Raw genomic sequence first — 14,947 nt, 5'->3', positions numbered from 1 at the left:
ACTGACACCGCTCAGGTAACTGACGGGCAGCTGACATCCACATGTGGTGCGGTGTGCACTGACACCGCTCAGGTATCTGATGGGCAACTGACATCCACATGTAGAGCGGTGTGCACTGACACAGCTCAGGTACCTGACGGACAGCTGACATCCACATGTGGTGCGGTGTGCACTGACACCACTCGGGTACCTGACGGGCAGCTGACATCCACATGTAGCACGGTGTGCACTGACACCGCTCAGGTACCTGACGGGCAGCTGACATCCACATGTGGAGCGGTGTGCACTGACACCGCTCAGGTACCTGACGGGCAGCTGACATCCACATGTAGAGCGGTGTGAACTGACACAGCTCATGTACCTGACGGGCAGCTGACATACACATGTGGCGCGGTGTGCACTGACACCGCTCAGGTAACTGACGGGCAGCTGACATCCACATGTGGCGCGGTGTGCACTGACACCGCTCAGGTAACTGACGGGCAGCTGACATCCACATGTGGTGCGGTGTGCACTGACACCGCTCAGGTATCTGATGGGCAACTGACATCCACATGTAGAGCGGTGTGCACTGACACAGCTCAGGTACCTGACGGACAGCTGACATCCACATGTGGAGCGGTGTGCACTAACACCACTCAGGTACCTGACGGACAGCTGACATCCATATGTGGTGCAGTGTGCACTGACACCACTCAGGTACCTGACGGGCAGCTGACATCCACATGTAGCACGGTGTGCACTGACACCGCTCAGGTATCTGACGGGCAGCTGACATCCACATGTGGCGCGGTGTGCACTGACACCGCTCAGGTATCTGACGGGCATCTGACATCCACATGTGGCGCGGTGTGCACTGTCACCGCTCAGGTACCTGACGGGCAGCTGACATCCACATGTGGAGCGATGTGCACTGACACCACTCAGGTACCTGACGGGCAGCTGAATCCACATGTGGCGCGGTGAGCACTGACACCGCTCAGGTACCTGACGGGCAACTGACATCCATATGTGGCGCGGTGTGCACTGACACCGCTCAGGTATCTGACGGGCATCTGACATCCATATGTGGCGCGGTGAGCACTGACACCACTCAGGTACCTGACGGGCAGCTGACATCCACATGTGGCGCGGTGAGCACTGACACCGCTCAGGTACCTGACGGGCAACTGACATCCATATGTGGCACGGTGTGCACTGACACCGCTCAGGTATCTGACGGGCATCTGACATCCATATGTGGCGCGGTGTGCACTGTCACCGCTCAGGTACCTGACGGGCAGCTGACATCCACATGTGGCGCGGTGTGCACTGACACTGCTCAGGTACCTGACGGGCAGCTGACATCCATATGTGGCGCGGTGAGCACTGACACCGCTCAGGTACCTGACGGGCAACTGACATCCACATGTAGCACGGTGTGCACTGACACCGCTCAGGTACTGACGGGCAGCTGACATCCACATGTAGAGCGGTGTGCACTGACACCGCTCAGGTACCTGACGGGCAGCTGACGTCCACATGTGGCGCGGTGTGCACTGACACAGCTCAGGTACATGACGGGCAGCTGACATCCACATGTGGAGCGGTGTGCACTGACACTGATCAGGTAACTGACGGGCAGCTGACATCCACAAGTGGCGCGGTGTGCACTGACACCACTCAGGTATCTGACGGGCAGCTGACATCCACATGTGGAGCGGTGTGCACTGACACCACTTAGGTATCTGACGGGCAGCTGACATCCATATGTGGCGCGTTGTGCACTGACACCGCTCAGGTACCTGACGGGCAGCTGACATCCACATGTAGTACGGTGTGTACTGACACCGCTCAGGTACCTGACGGGCAGCTGACATCCACATGTAGAGCGGTGTGCACTGACACCGCTCAGGTACCTGACGGGGAGCTGACATCCACATGTAGCACGGTGTGCACTGACACCGCTCAGGTACCTGATGGCAGCTGACATCCATATGTGGCGTGGTGTGCACTGACACCGCTCAGGTACCTGACGGGCAGCTGACATCCACATGTAGCACGGTGTGCACTGACACCGCTCTGGTACCTGACGGGCAGCTGACATCCGCATGTGGCACGGTGTGCACTGACACCACTCAGGTACCTGACGGGCAGCTGACATCCACATGTGGAGCGGTGTGCACTGACACCACTCAGGTACCTGACGAGCAGCTGACATCCACATGTGGCGCGGTGTGCACTGACACCACTCAGGTACCTGACGGGCAGCTGACATCCACATGTGGAGCGGTGTGCACTGACACCACTCAGGTACCTGACGGGCAGCTGACATCCACATGTGGCGCGGTGTGCACTGACACCGCTCAGGTATCTGACGGGCATCTGACATCCATATGTGGCGCGGTGTGCACTGTCACCGCTCAGGTACCTGACGGGCAGCTGACATCCACATGTGGCGCGGTGTGCACTGACACTGCTCAGGTACCTGACGGGCAGCTGACATCCACAAGTGGAGCGGTGTGCACTGACACCGCTCAGGTATCTGACGGGCAGCTGACATCCACATGTAGCACGGTGTGCACTGACACCGCTCAGGTACCTGACGGGCAGCTGACATCCATATGTGGCGCGGTGAGCACTGACACCGCTCAGGTACCTGATGGGCAGCTGACATCCACATGTAGCACGGTGTGCACTGACACCGCTCAGGTACTGACGGGCAGCTGACATCCACATGTAGAGTGGTGTGCACTGTCACCGCTCAGGTACCTGACGGGCAGCTGACGTCCATATGTAGCACGGTGTGCACTGACACCGCTCAGGTACCTGACGGGCAGCTGACGTCCACATGTAGCACGGTGTGCACTGACACAGCTCAGGTACATGACGGGCAGCTGACATCCACATGTGGAGCGATGTGCACTTACACTGATCAGGTAACTGACGGGCAGCTGACATCCACATGTGGCGCGGTGTGCACTGACACCACTTAGGTATCTGACGGGCAGCTGACATCCATATGTGGCGCGGTGTGCACTGACACCACTCAGGTATCTGACGGGCAGCTGACATCCACATGTGGAGCGGTGTGCACTGACACCACTTAGGTATCTGACGGGCAGCTGACATCCACATGTGGCGCGGTGTGCACTGACACCACTTAGGTATCTGACGGGCAGCTGACATCCATATGTGGCGCGGTGTGCACTGACACCGCTCAGGTACCTGACGGGCAGCTGACATCCACATGTGGAGCGGTGTGCACTGACACCACTTAGGTATCTGACGGGCAGCTGACATCCACATGTGGCGCGGTGTGCACTGACACCACTTAGGTATCTGACGGGCAGCTGACATCCATATGTGGCACGGTGTGCACTGACACCGCTCAGGTACATGACGGGCAGCTGACATCCACAAGTGGCGCGGTGTGCACTGACACCACTCAGGTATCTGACGGGCAGCTGACATCCACATGTGGAGCGGTGTGCACTGACACCACTTAGGTATCTGATGGGCAGCTGACATCCACATGTGGCGCGGTGTGCACTGACACCACTTAGGTATCTGACGGGCAGCTGACATCCATATGTGGCGCGGTGTGCACTGACACCGCTCAGGTACCTGACGGGCAGCTGACATCCACATGTAGTACGGTGTGTACTGACACCGCTCAGGTACCTGACGGGCAGCTGACATCCACATGTAGAGCGGTGTGCACTGACACCGCTCAGGTACCTGACGGGGAGCTGACATCCACATGTAGCATGGTGTGCACTGACACCGCTCAGGTACCTGATGGGCAGCTGACATCCACATGTGGCGCGGTGTGCACTGACACCACTTAGGTATCTGACGGGCAGCTGACATCCATATGTGGCGCGGTGTGCACTGACACCGCTCAGGTACCTGACGGGCAGCTGACATCCACATGTAGCACGGTGTGCACTGACACCGCTCAGGTACCCGATGGGCAGCTGACATCCGCATGTGGCACGGTGTGCACTGACACCACTCAGGTACCTGACGGGCAGCTGACATCCACATGTGGAGCGGTGTGCACTGACACAACTCAGGTATCTGACCGGCAGCTGACATCCACATGTGGCACGGTGTGTACTGACACCGCTCCGGTACCTGATGGCAGCTGACATCCACATGTGGCGCGGTGTGCACTGACACCGCTCAGGTACCTGACGGGCAGCTGCCATCCACATGTGGCGCGGTGTGCACTGACACTGCTCAGGTACATGACGGGCAGCTAACATCCACATGTGGAGCGGTGTGCACTAACACTACTCAGGTACATGACGGACAGCTGACATCCACATGTGGAGCGGTGTGCACTGACACCACTCAGGTACATGACGGGCAGCTGACATCCACATGTGGCGCGGTGTGCACTGACACAGCTCAGGTACCTGACGGGCAGCTGACATCCACATGTGGAGCGGTGTGCACTGACACCGCTCAGGTACCTGACGGCAGCTGACATCCACATGTGGAGCGGTGTGCACTGACACAGCTCAGGTACCTGACGGGCAGCTGACATCCACATGTGGCGCGATGTGCACTGACACAGCTCAGGTACATGACGGGCAGCTGACATCCACATGTAGCAAGGTGTGCAATGACACTGCTCAGGTACCTGACGGGCAGCTGACATCCACATGTGGAGCGGTGTGCACTGACATAGCTCAGGTAACTGACGGGCAGCTGACATCCACATGTGGCGCGGTGTGCACTGACACCGCTCAGGTACATGATGGGCAGCTGACATCCACATGTGGCGCGGTGTGCACTGACACCGCTCAGGTAACTGACGGGCAGCTGACATCCACATGTGGAGCGGTGTGCACTGACACCGCTCAGGTACGTGATGGCAGCTGACATCCATATGTGGCGCGGTGTGCACTGACACCGCTCAGGTACCTGACGGGCAGCTGACATCCACATGTAGCACGGTGTGCACTGACACCGCTCAGGTACCCGATGGGCAGCTGACATCCGCATGTGGCACGGTGTGCACTGACACCACTCAGGTACCTTACGGGCAGCTGACATCCACATGTGGAGCGGTGTGCACTGACACAACTCAGGTATCTGACCGGCAGCTGACATCCACATGTGGCACGGTGTGTACTGACACCGCTCCGGTACCTGATGGCAGCTGACATCCACATGTGGCGCGGTGTGCACTGACACCGCTCAGGTACCTGACGGGCAGCTGCCATCCACATGTGGCGCGGTGTGCACTGACACTGCTCAGGTACATGACGGGCAGCTAACATCCACATGTGGAGCGGTGTGCACTAACACTACTCACGTACATGACGGACAGCTGACATCCACATGTGGAGCGGTGTGCACTGACACCACTCAGGTACATGATGGGCAGCTGACATCCACATGTGGCGCGGTGTGCACTGACACCGCTCAGGTACCTGACGGGCAGCTGACATCCATATGTGGAGCGGTGTGCACTGACACCGCTCAGGTACCTGACGGCAGCTGACATCCACATGTGGAGCGGTGTGCACTGACACCGCTCAGGTACCTGACGGCAGCTGACATCCACATGTGGAGCGGTGTGCACTGACACTGCTCAGGTACCTGACGGGCAGCTGACATCCACATGTGGCGCGATGTGCACTGACACAGCTCAGGTACATGACGGGCAGCTGACATCCACATGTAGCAAGGTGTGCAATGACACTGCTCAGGTACCTGACGGGCAGCTGACATCCACATGTAGCAAGGTGTGCACTGACACAGCTCAGGTACATGACGGGCAGCTGACATCCACATGTAGCAAGGTGTGCAATGACACTGCTCAGGTACCTGACGGGCAGCTGACATCCACATGTGGCGCGATGTGCACTGACACAGCTCAGGTACATGACGGGCAGCTGACATCCACATGTAGCAAGGTGTGCAATGACACTGCTCAGGTACCTGACGGGCAGCTGACATCCACATGTGGAGCGGTGTGCACTGACACCGCTCAGGTAACTGACGGGCAGCTGACATCCACATGTGGCGCGGTGTGCACTGACACAGCTCAGGTAACTGACGGGCAGCTGACATCCACATGTGGCGCGGTGTGCACTGACACCGCTCAGGTACATGATGGGCAGCTGATATCCACATGTGGCGCGGTGTGCACTGACACCGCTCAGGTAACTGACGGGCAGCTGACATCCACATGTGGAGCGGTGTGCACTGACACCACTCAGGTACCTGACGGGCGGCTGCCATCCACATTTGGCGCGGTGTGCACTGACACCGCTCAGGTACCTGACGGGCGGCTGACATCCACATGTGGCGCGGTGTGCACTGACACCACTCAGGTACCTGACGGGCGGCTGACATCCACATGTGGCGCGGTGTACACTGACACCGCTCAGGTACCTGAGACGTCGCACATTTGTGAGGCCGCACTGACCTGACGAGTCCAGAGACAGCGGCATCATCAGCACTATATGGCGACACATTGTTATACACTGTATCCATTTATTTCCAGGACCGGGTCGCTCCTCCGATTAGACGGCCGCGACCACACAACGCGCAGATTTTCTAGAATTTGAGCTTTCAACGTCTTCGCTGGCAACATCAGACCCCCAAATGACAAAAAAATCCGCCCTCCTCCCCCTCCTAATCCATATTAAACCCTCTACTACCGGTATTACCAATAAGTCTCTGATATTAGTGGAGGGGGCGATCATTTAATCCCAGGCTCAGTCACGTGACCATCCCGCGCGGCGCGCTCTGTTGTCGTTGGCCGGCTCCGCGCACCGACTTATGAGCCGCTCTGTATTTTATCTGCTGAAGCTGGAAGTCGTAGCGAAATGAGGTGTCAGAGATCAAATACCAGCCGAGGGGGCTTTCATTTACTGCCCCCATAAACCCTGGCACCTCCTCACTCCATTCTACGAGCCCTAAAAATACAATCATGTTAAACAAAAGGAATGTCGCAGAGTGATCTCATCGCGGAGCCTGGAGCGAGCAAATCCAGGCCATGAGAAGTCTGAACACCAGCCAACTCCACAAGTCCTCAAAATACCATTTTTCACCCGACAGGCGAGCAGACATTGTGTAACTCCCCAAATTAAAGTGAACAAACTTCCTGACAACTTCATCCTCCCAAACCTGACACAGAAATGAGGAATGAGCCTGCAATTATAGAGCGGAGAAAACTGCAAGAGACGCAGCATTCCTAATAATGTACCTAATACCAGATGGAAGAGAAAAGGAGATACTGATAACAGAGTGCTGGAAAGAAAATGATCAGAGAACAAAAACACTGCCACATGTACAAGAATATAACTACTATAATACTGCCCCATGTACAAGAATATAACTACTATAATACTGCCCCCTATGTACAAGAATATAACTACTATAATACTGCCCCCCATGTACAAGAATATAACTACTATAATACTGCCCCATGTACAAGAATATAACTACTATAATACTGCCCCCTATGTACAAGAATATAACTACTATAATACTGCCCCATGTACAAGAATATAACTACTATAATACTGCTCCCTATGTACAAGAATATAACTACTATAACACTGCTCCTATGTACAAGGATATAACTACTATAATACTGCCCCCTATGTACAAGAATATAACTACTATAATACTGCTCCCTATGTACAAGAATATAACTACTATAATACTGCCCCCCATGTACAAGAATATAACTACTATAATACTGCCCCCCATGTACAAGAATATAACTACTATAATACTGCCCCATGTACAAGAATATAACTACTATAATACTGCTCCCTATGTACAAGAATATAACTACTATAACACTGCTCCTATGTACAAGGATATAACTACTATAATACTGCCCCCTATGTACAAGAATATAACTACTAGAATACTGCTCCTATGTACAAGAATATAACTACTATAATACTGTCCACTATGTACAGGAATATAACTACTATAATACTTCTCCTATGTACAAGAATATAACTACTATAATACTGCACCCTATGTACAAGAATATAACTACTATAATACTTGTAATGCACACGCCCGGGCTGAGCGGCGTGTGCGTGTGATTGTAGTGATTCCACTGGACTGTGCCGGAGAGTGAATGCCTGGAGGGGCGTAACTAGGTATTCACCCGATCCGACCAGGGTCGCACGACGGCATACGACGCCAGTGCACCAAGGAGGAACCGAGCAGAGGGACCAGGTGCTACTCCAGGACAGACCCCGGACACGGCTGTTGACCCACACAGGGGAATACAGGAACAGACTGGTAGGCTGGCACACAGACTGGTGGGTATAGGCAGGCACGACTGGTATGCAGGCAGGCGGGTATGCAGGCAGGGGGGTACAGGCAAGCACAGCTAGAGTGCAGACAGGGAGGCACTAGCAGGTAGGAACACAGGCGGGATAGGACCCAGTACACACTGGGACTCAGGAACAATACAGGCAGAGGGGTACAGGCAAGCACAGCTAGAGTGCAGACAGGGAGGCACTAGCAGGTAGGGACACTGGCGGGATAGGACCCAGTACACACTGGGACTCAGGAACAGAACCACAGATGTGGCGGACAAACACAGCAGAGTGAGGCCGCCCAGAGAGGTGAGCGAGAACAGGGCAAGACAAGGCCGCCTGGAGCGGTGAGCAAGAGTAGAGCAGGACAAGGCCGCCAGGAGCGGTGAACAAAGGGTCAGAGCTGAGCGAGACTGCCGGAGCAGTGAGCAAGAGTAAAGCAGGACGAGGCCGCCTGGAGCGGTGAGCAAGAGTGGAGCAAGACTGCCGGAGCAGTGAGCAAAAGGATAAGAGCAGAGCGAGACTGCCGGAGCAGCGAGCAAAAGGGTCCGAGCGGAGCAAGGCTGCCGGAGCAGCGAGCAAAGGAGTCAGAGCAGGCTAGAACCGCCGGAGCGGTGAGCAAAGGAGTCAGAGCAGGCTAGAACCGCCGGAGCGGTGAACAAAGGAGTAGGAGCAGGCTAGAACCGCCGGAACGGTAAGCAAGGCAGAGCAGGGGGACAGGGCTCTGTTCACACGGAACAGACAGGAAGAGAAAGGCAGAGCCAGATAACCACAGGATACTTGCAGTGAAGTAGCGAGTGGACCACAAACTCACAAACGGGAGTACAGAGACAACAAGCAGGAGTTAGGTACGAGTTCAGACTCTGCAGAAAAAGGAAGGGAACGGACATAGAGGCAAAACAGGTAAAGGATAGGAAAGAGTTCAGACTGGAACTGAGTGTACGGAGAAGACCGACACTGCAGCGGGATACAGGAGCGGGTCTGGGAATACGGCCCCCAGAGAGGCGGGACGAACAGGCAAGGAGCGTGTTCAGACAGGACAGACAAGACACAGGAACAGGTCTAGGTAATCGGCCCCTAGAAGGCGGGAGGAACAGGCTAGGAGCGTGTTCAGACAGGCCTGGAAATACAGCCTCCAGGATAGGCAGACAAGAGAACACAGACAGGGCTCAGTTCAGACACGGGAACTGATACCGCAAGGCAGGAAACATAGACAGGACTCAGCTCAGACACGGGAACTGATACCGCAAGGCAGGAGACATAGACAGGACTCAGTTCAGACACGGGAACTGATACCGCAAAGCAGGAGACAAAGAACGGGACCTGGCACCTTCAGAGTGCAAGCACACACTGAAAGAAACACTATGCTCCGGCGCCATCTTGAGGAAGAAGGTGGTATAAATACCCAAAGATGGACAGCAATAGGCTGAAGGTGCAACAGGGGCGTGTCCGCAGCAGGTACAAGAAACAGGAAGTTCAGCGGGCGTCGCCCTATGCAGCCAAAACAGACAAACAGACAGCAAGGAGGGAAGCCAGAGAGACATTCTGGACTGGAGATCAAGTGCGCGCTCTTGCACAGTGGGAGATGGACCACTATGCAAGGACGCCGCCAGGTATGTTACAGTACCCCCCCCTTACGCCCCCTCTTCTTCAGGCCTGCCAGAATCTTCCGCAGGGAATTCGAGGGCCAATTCTTCACTTCGAAGAGATCACTTCCACTGTCCACCGGAAAAACTGGTCTCCTCTGGGTAGCTAGGATGCTACCTCCCATCCAGCCACCCTTAGCAACAGACGAAACGGGTGGAGTACCAGGAACAGCACACAAGGAAGTCTCTCTCCACATATTTTCAGGTGGCACCCCAGAGGGTACAGGAGACAACTGGAAGTCCTCCACCGGGTTGGAGGGGGACAGAGACTTGGGGGTAATCTCTGCTTCGAGGTACATCTTGTCAAGCTCACAGGAAGAAATAGACGGGTTATCAGGTACATAATGAGGAAAAGTCACTGTCTCTTTGTTATCTGGTGGTACCCCGGAGGATTCAGGAAACAACTGGAGGTCCTCCGCCGGGTCAGAAGAGTGCCGAGGCTCAGAGAAAACATCTGCTTCAGAGTACACTAGGTCGGACTCACTGGACGAAGCAGGCGAGGTATCGGGTACCGAGTATAGGAAAGTCTCTGTCCATTCACCACCAGGTGGCACCCCGAAGGGTTCTGGAGACAACTGGCGGTCCTCCGCCTGGTCAGAGGGGTGTAGAGACTTACGGGTAACCTCTGCTTCAGAGTACACTAGGTCGGACTCACTGGACGAAGCAAGCGAGGTATCAGATCCAGGATATAGGAAAGTCTCTGTCCATTCACCACCAGGTGGCACCCCGAAGGGTTCTGGAGACAACTGGAGGTCCTCCGCCTGGTCAGAGGGGTGTAGAGACTCGGGAGTAACCACTGCTTCGGAGTACACTAGGTTGGACTCAGTGGACGAAGCGAGCGAGGTATCAGGTACAGAGTATAGGAGAGTCTCTGTCCTTTCGCTACCAGGTAGCACCCCGAAGGGTTCTGGAGACAACTGGAGGTCCTCCGCCTGGTCGGAGGGGTGTAGAGACTCAGGAGTAACCTCTGCTTCGGAGTACACTAGGTTGGACTCACTGGACGAAGCGAGCGAGGTATCAGGTACAGAGTATAGGAGAGTCTCTGTCCTTTCGCTACCAGGTAGCACCCCGAAGGGTTCTGGAGACAACTGGAGGTCCTCCGCCTGGTCGGAGGGGTGTAGAGACTCGGGGGTAACTACCACTTTGGGGTACCCATTGTCAGGCTCACAGGACGAAGCGGACAAAGTATCGAGTACCGGGTGTAGAGAAGTCTCTCTCCATTTGTCATCGAGTGGTATCCCGGAGGATTCAGGAGGCAACAGGGGGTCCTCCGCCAGGTAGTAGAGGTGCACAGACTCTGAAGTAACCACAGCTTTGGAGCATCCTTGGACATGCACACCGGTTAAAGTGGGTGAAGCATCTGATGCCGGGTGCAGGAAGTTCTCCTGTGTGGAGTCTGGATGGGCAGAAGTCTCTTCGGGCAGGAGAACTGGTGCACTACCCATGCACATTACCCGTTGGGGCTTCTCCGGGATACAGGGAGATGAAGCTTCAGTAGGGACTTCAAGGTTGGGGTCAGGAGGTCTCAGGGAGGACAGACCCTGGCGTGACGGCTTGCCTCTACGTCTAGCACGTCTGGACTGCCTCTTGAGGTTGGGAGTAGTATTCCGGAAAGCGTAGTCACCCTGTGAGGATTCTGGGTGGGCAGTAGTCTCATTGGGCTGGAGGACTATTGCGCTACCCACACACATTACCCATTGGGGCTGCTCCGGGATATTGGGAAGTGAAGCTTCAGCAGGAGCCTCCGGGTTAGGATCATCGAAGACCATTAGAAAGGCCACCAGGAAGGCCATTAGGTCCAGGAGGATCGGATCCTGTGTTTCATATAGGGGGTTGATCCATTCCAAGGCATCACCCGCCAGGTAAGACATAATGAATGCCACCTTAACCCGATCGGTGGGAAAACATAGAGGGTAGAACTTGAAGTGTAGCATGCATTGCTCCACAAATGCACGACTTTGTCTTGGATCCCCATAGTAACGTGGCGGATCCGCAGGAACGAGAGCAGATAGATCCATCTGGACGGGTGCGTAATTCGCCTGGAACTCAGCTAAAGGAAAAAAATTTTTTATTTATTTATTTTAATGCATGTATTCGCTGGAAAACTTCTCAGAGAGCGAAGGCCGTGGGGCTCAACGGGAACCATGGCCTGAGCATGCTGTAATGCACACGCCCGGGCTGAGCGGCGTGTGCGTGTGATTCCACTGGACCGTGCCGGAGAGTGAATGCCTGGAGGGGCGTAACTAGGTATTCACCCGATCCGACCAGGGTCGCACGACGGCATACGACGCCAGTGCACCAAGGAGGAACCGAGCAGAGGGACCAGGTGCTACTCCAGGACAGACCCCGGACACGGCTGTTGACCCACACAGGGGAATACAGGAACAGACTGGTAGGCTGGCACACAGACTGGTGGGTATAGGCAGGCACGACTGGTATGCAGGCAGGCGGGTATGCAGGCAGGGGGGTACAGGCAAGCACAGCTAGAGTGCAGACAGGGAGGCACTAGCAGGTAGGAACACAGGCGGGATAGGACCCAGTACACACTGGGACTCAGGAACAATACAGGCAGAGGGGTACAGGCAAGCACAGCTAGAGTGCAGACAGGGAGGCACTAGCAGGTAGGGACACTGGCGGGATAGGACCCAGTACACACTGGGACTCAGGAACAGAACCACAGATGTGGCGGACAAACACAGCAGAGTGAGGCCGCCCAGAGAGGTGAGCGAGAACAGGGCAGGACAAGGCCGCCTGGAGCGGTGAGCAAGAGTAGAGCAGGACAAGGCCGCCAGGAGCGGTGAACAAAGGGTCAGAGCTGAGCGAGACTGCCGGAGCAGTGAGCAAGAGTAAAGCAGGACGAGGCCGCCTGGAGCGGTGAGCAAGAGTGGAGCAAGACTGCCGGAGCAGTGAGCAAAAGGGTCCGAGCGGAGCAAGGCTGCCGGAGCAGCGAGCAAAAGGGTCCGAGCGGAGCAAGGCTGCCGGAGCAGCGAGCAAAGGAGTCAGAGCAGGCTAGAACCGCCGGAGCGGTGAGCAAAGGAGTCAGAGCAGGCTAGAACCGCCGGAGCGGTGAGCAAAGGAGTCAGAGCAGGCTAGAACCGCCGGAGCGGTGAACAAAGGAGTAGGAGCAGGCTAGAACCGCCGGAACGGTAAGCAAGGCAGGGCAGGGGGGACAGGGCTCTGTTCACACGGAACAGACAGGAAGAGAAAGGCAGAGCCAGATACCCACAGGATACTTGCAGTGAAGTAGCGAGTGGACCACAAACTCACAAACGGGAGTACAGAGACAACAAGCAGGAGTTAGGTACGAGTTCAGACTCTGCAGAAAAAGGAAGGGAACGGACATAGAGGCAAAACAGGTAAAGGATAGGAAAGAGTTCAGACTGGAACTGAGTGTACGGAGGAGACCAACACTGCAGCGGGATACAGGAGCGGGTCTGGGAATACGGCCCCCAGAGAGGCGGGACGAACAGGCAAGGAGCGTGTTCAGACAGGACAGACAAGACACAGGAACAGGTCTAGGTAATCGGCCCCTAGAAGGCGGGAGGAACAGGCTAGGAGCGTGTTCAGACAGGCCTGGAAATACAGCCTCCAGGATAGGCAGACAAGAGAACACAGACAGGGCTCAGTTCAGACATGGGAACTGATACCGCAAGGCAGGAGACATAGACAGGACTCAGCTCAGACACGGGAACTGATACCGCAAGGCAGGAGACATAGACAGGACTCAGTTCAGACACGGTAACTGATACCGCAAAGCAGGAGACAAAGAACGGGACCTGGCACCTTCAGAGTGCAAGCACACACTGAAAGAAACACTATGCTCAGGCGCCATCTTGAGGAAGAAGGTGGTATAAATACCCAAAGATGGACAGCAATAGGCTGAAGGTGCAACAGGGGCGTGTCCGCAGCAGGTACAAGAAACAGGAAGTTCAGCGGGCGTCGCCCTATGCAGCCAAAACAGACAAACAGACAGCAAGGAGGGAAGCCAGAGACACATTCTGGACAGGAGATCAAGTGCGCGCTCTTGCACAGTGGGAGATGGACCACTATGCAAGGACGCCGCCAGGTATGTTACAATACTGCCCCTATGTACAAGAATGTAACTACAATAATACTGCTCCTATGTACAAGAATATAACTACTATAATACTGCTCCTATGTACAAGAATATAACTACTATAATACTGCCCCTATGTACAAGAATATAACTACTATAATACTGCCCCCTATGTACAAGAATATAACTACTATAATACTGCCCCATGTACAAGAATATAACTACTATAATACTGCCCCCTATGTACAAGAATATAACTACTATAATACTGCCCCCATGTACAAGAATATAACTACTATAATACTGCCCCATGTACAAGAATATAACTACTATAATACTGCCCCCTATGTACAAGAATATAACTACTATAATACTGCCCCATGTACAAGAATATAACTACTATAATACTGCTCCCTATGTACAAGAATATAACTACTATAACACTGCTCCCATGTACAAGAATATAACTACTATAATACTGCCCCCCTATGTACAAGAATATAACTACTATAATATTGCCTCATGTACAAGAATATAACTACTATAATACTGCTCCTAAGTACAAGAATATAACTACTATAATACTGCTGCTATGTACAAGATTATAACTACTATAATACTGCTCCCATGTACAAGAATATAACTACTATAATACTGCCACTATGTACAAGAATATAACTACTATAATACTGCTCCTATGTACAAGAATATAACTACTATAATACTGCCCCTATATACAAGAATATAACTACTATAATACTGCTCCCATGTACAAGAATATAACTACTATAATACTGCCACTATGTACAAGAATATAACTACTATAATACTGCTCCCATGTACAAGAATATAACTACTATAATACTGCCCCTATATACAAGAATATAACTACTATAATACTGCTCCTATGTACAAGAATATAACTACTATAATACTGCCCCATGTACAGGAAT

The sequence above is a fragment of the Phyllobates terribilis genome, unplaced genomic scaffold (assembly GCF_046119375.1).
Source record: "Phyllobates terribilis strain yellow unplaced genomic scaffold, ASM4611937v1 Scaffold_7__3_contigs__length_470593459, whole genome shotgun sequence".
Classification (NCBI taxonomy): Eukaryota; Metazoa; Chordata; class Amphibia; order Anura; family Dendrobatidae; genus Phyllobates; species Phyllobates terribilis.
The sequence above is the reverse complement of the archived record's forward strand: the minus strand, read 5'-3'. Positions refer to the sequence as shown.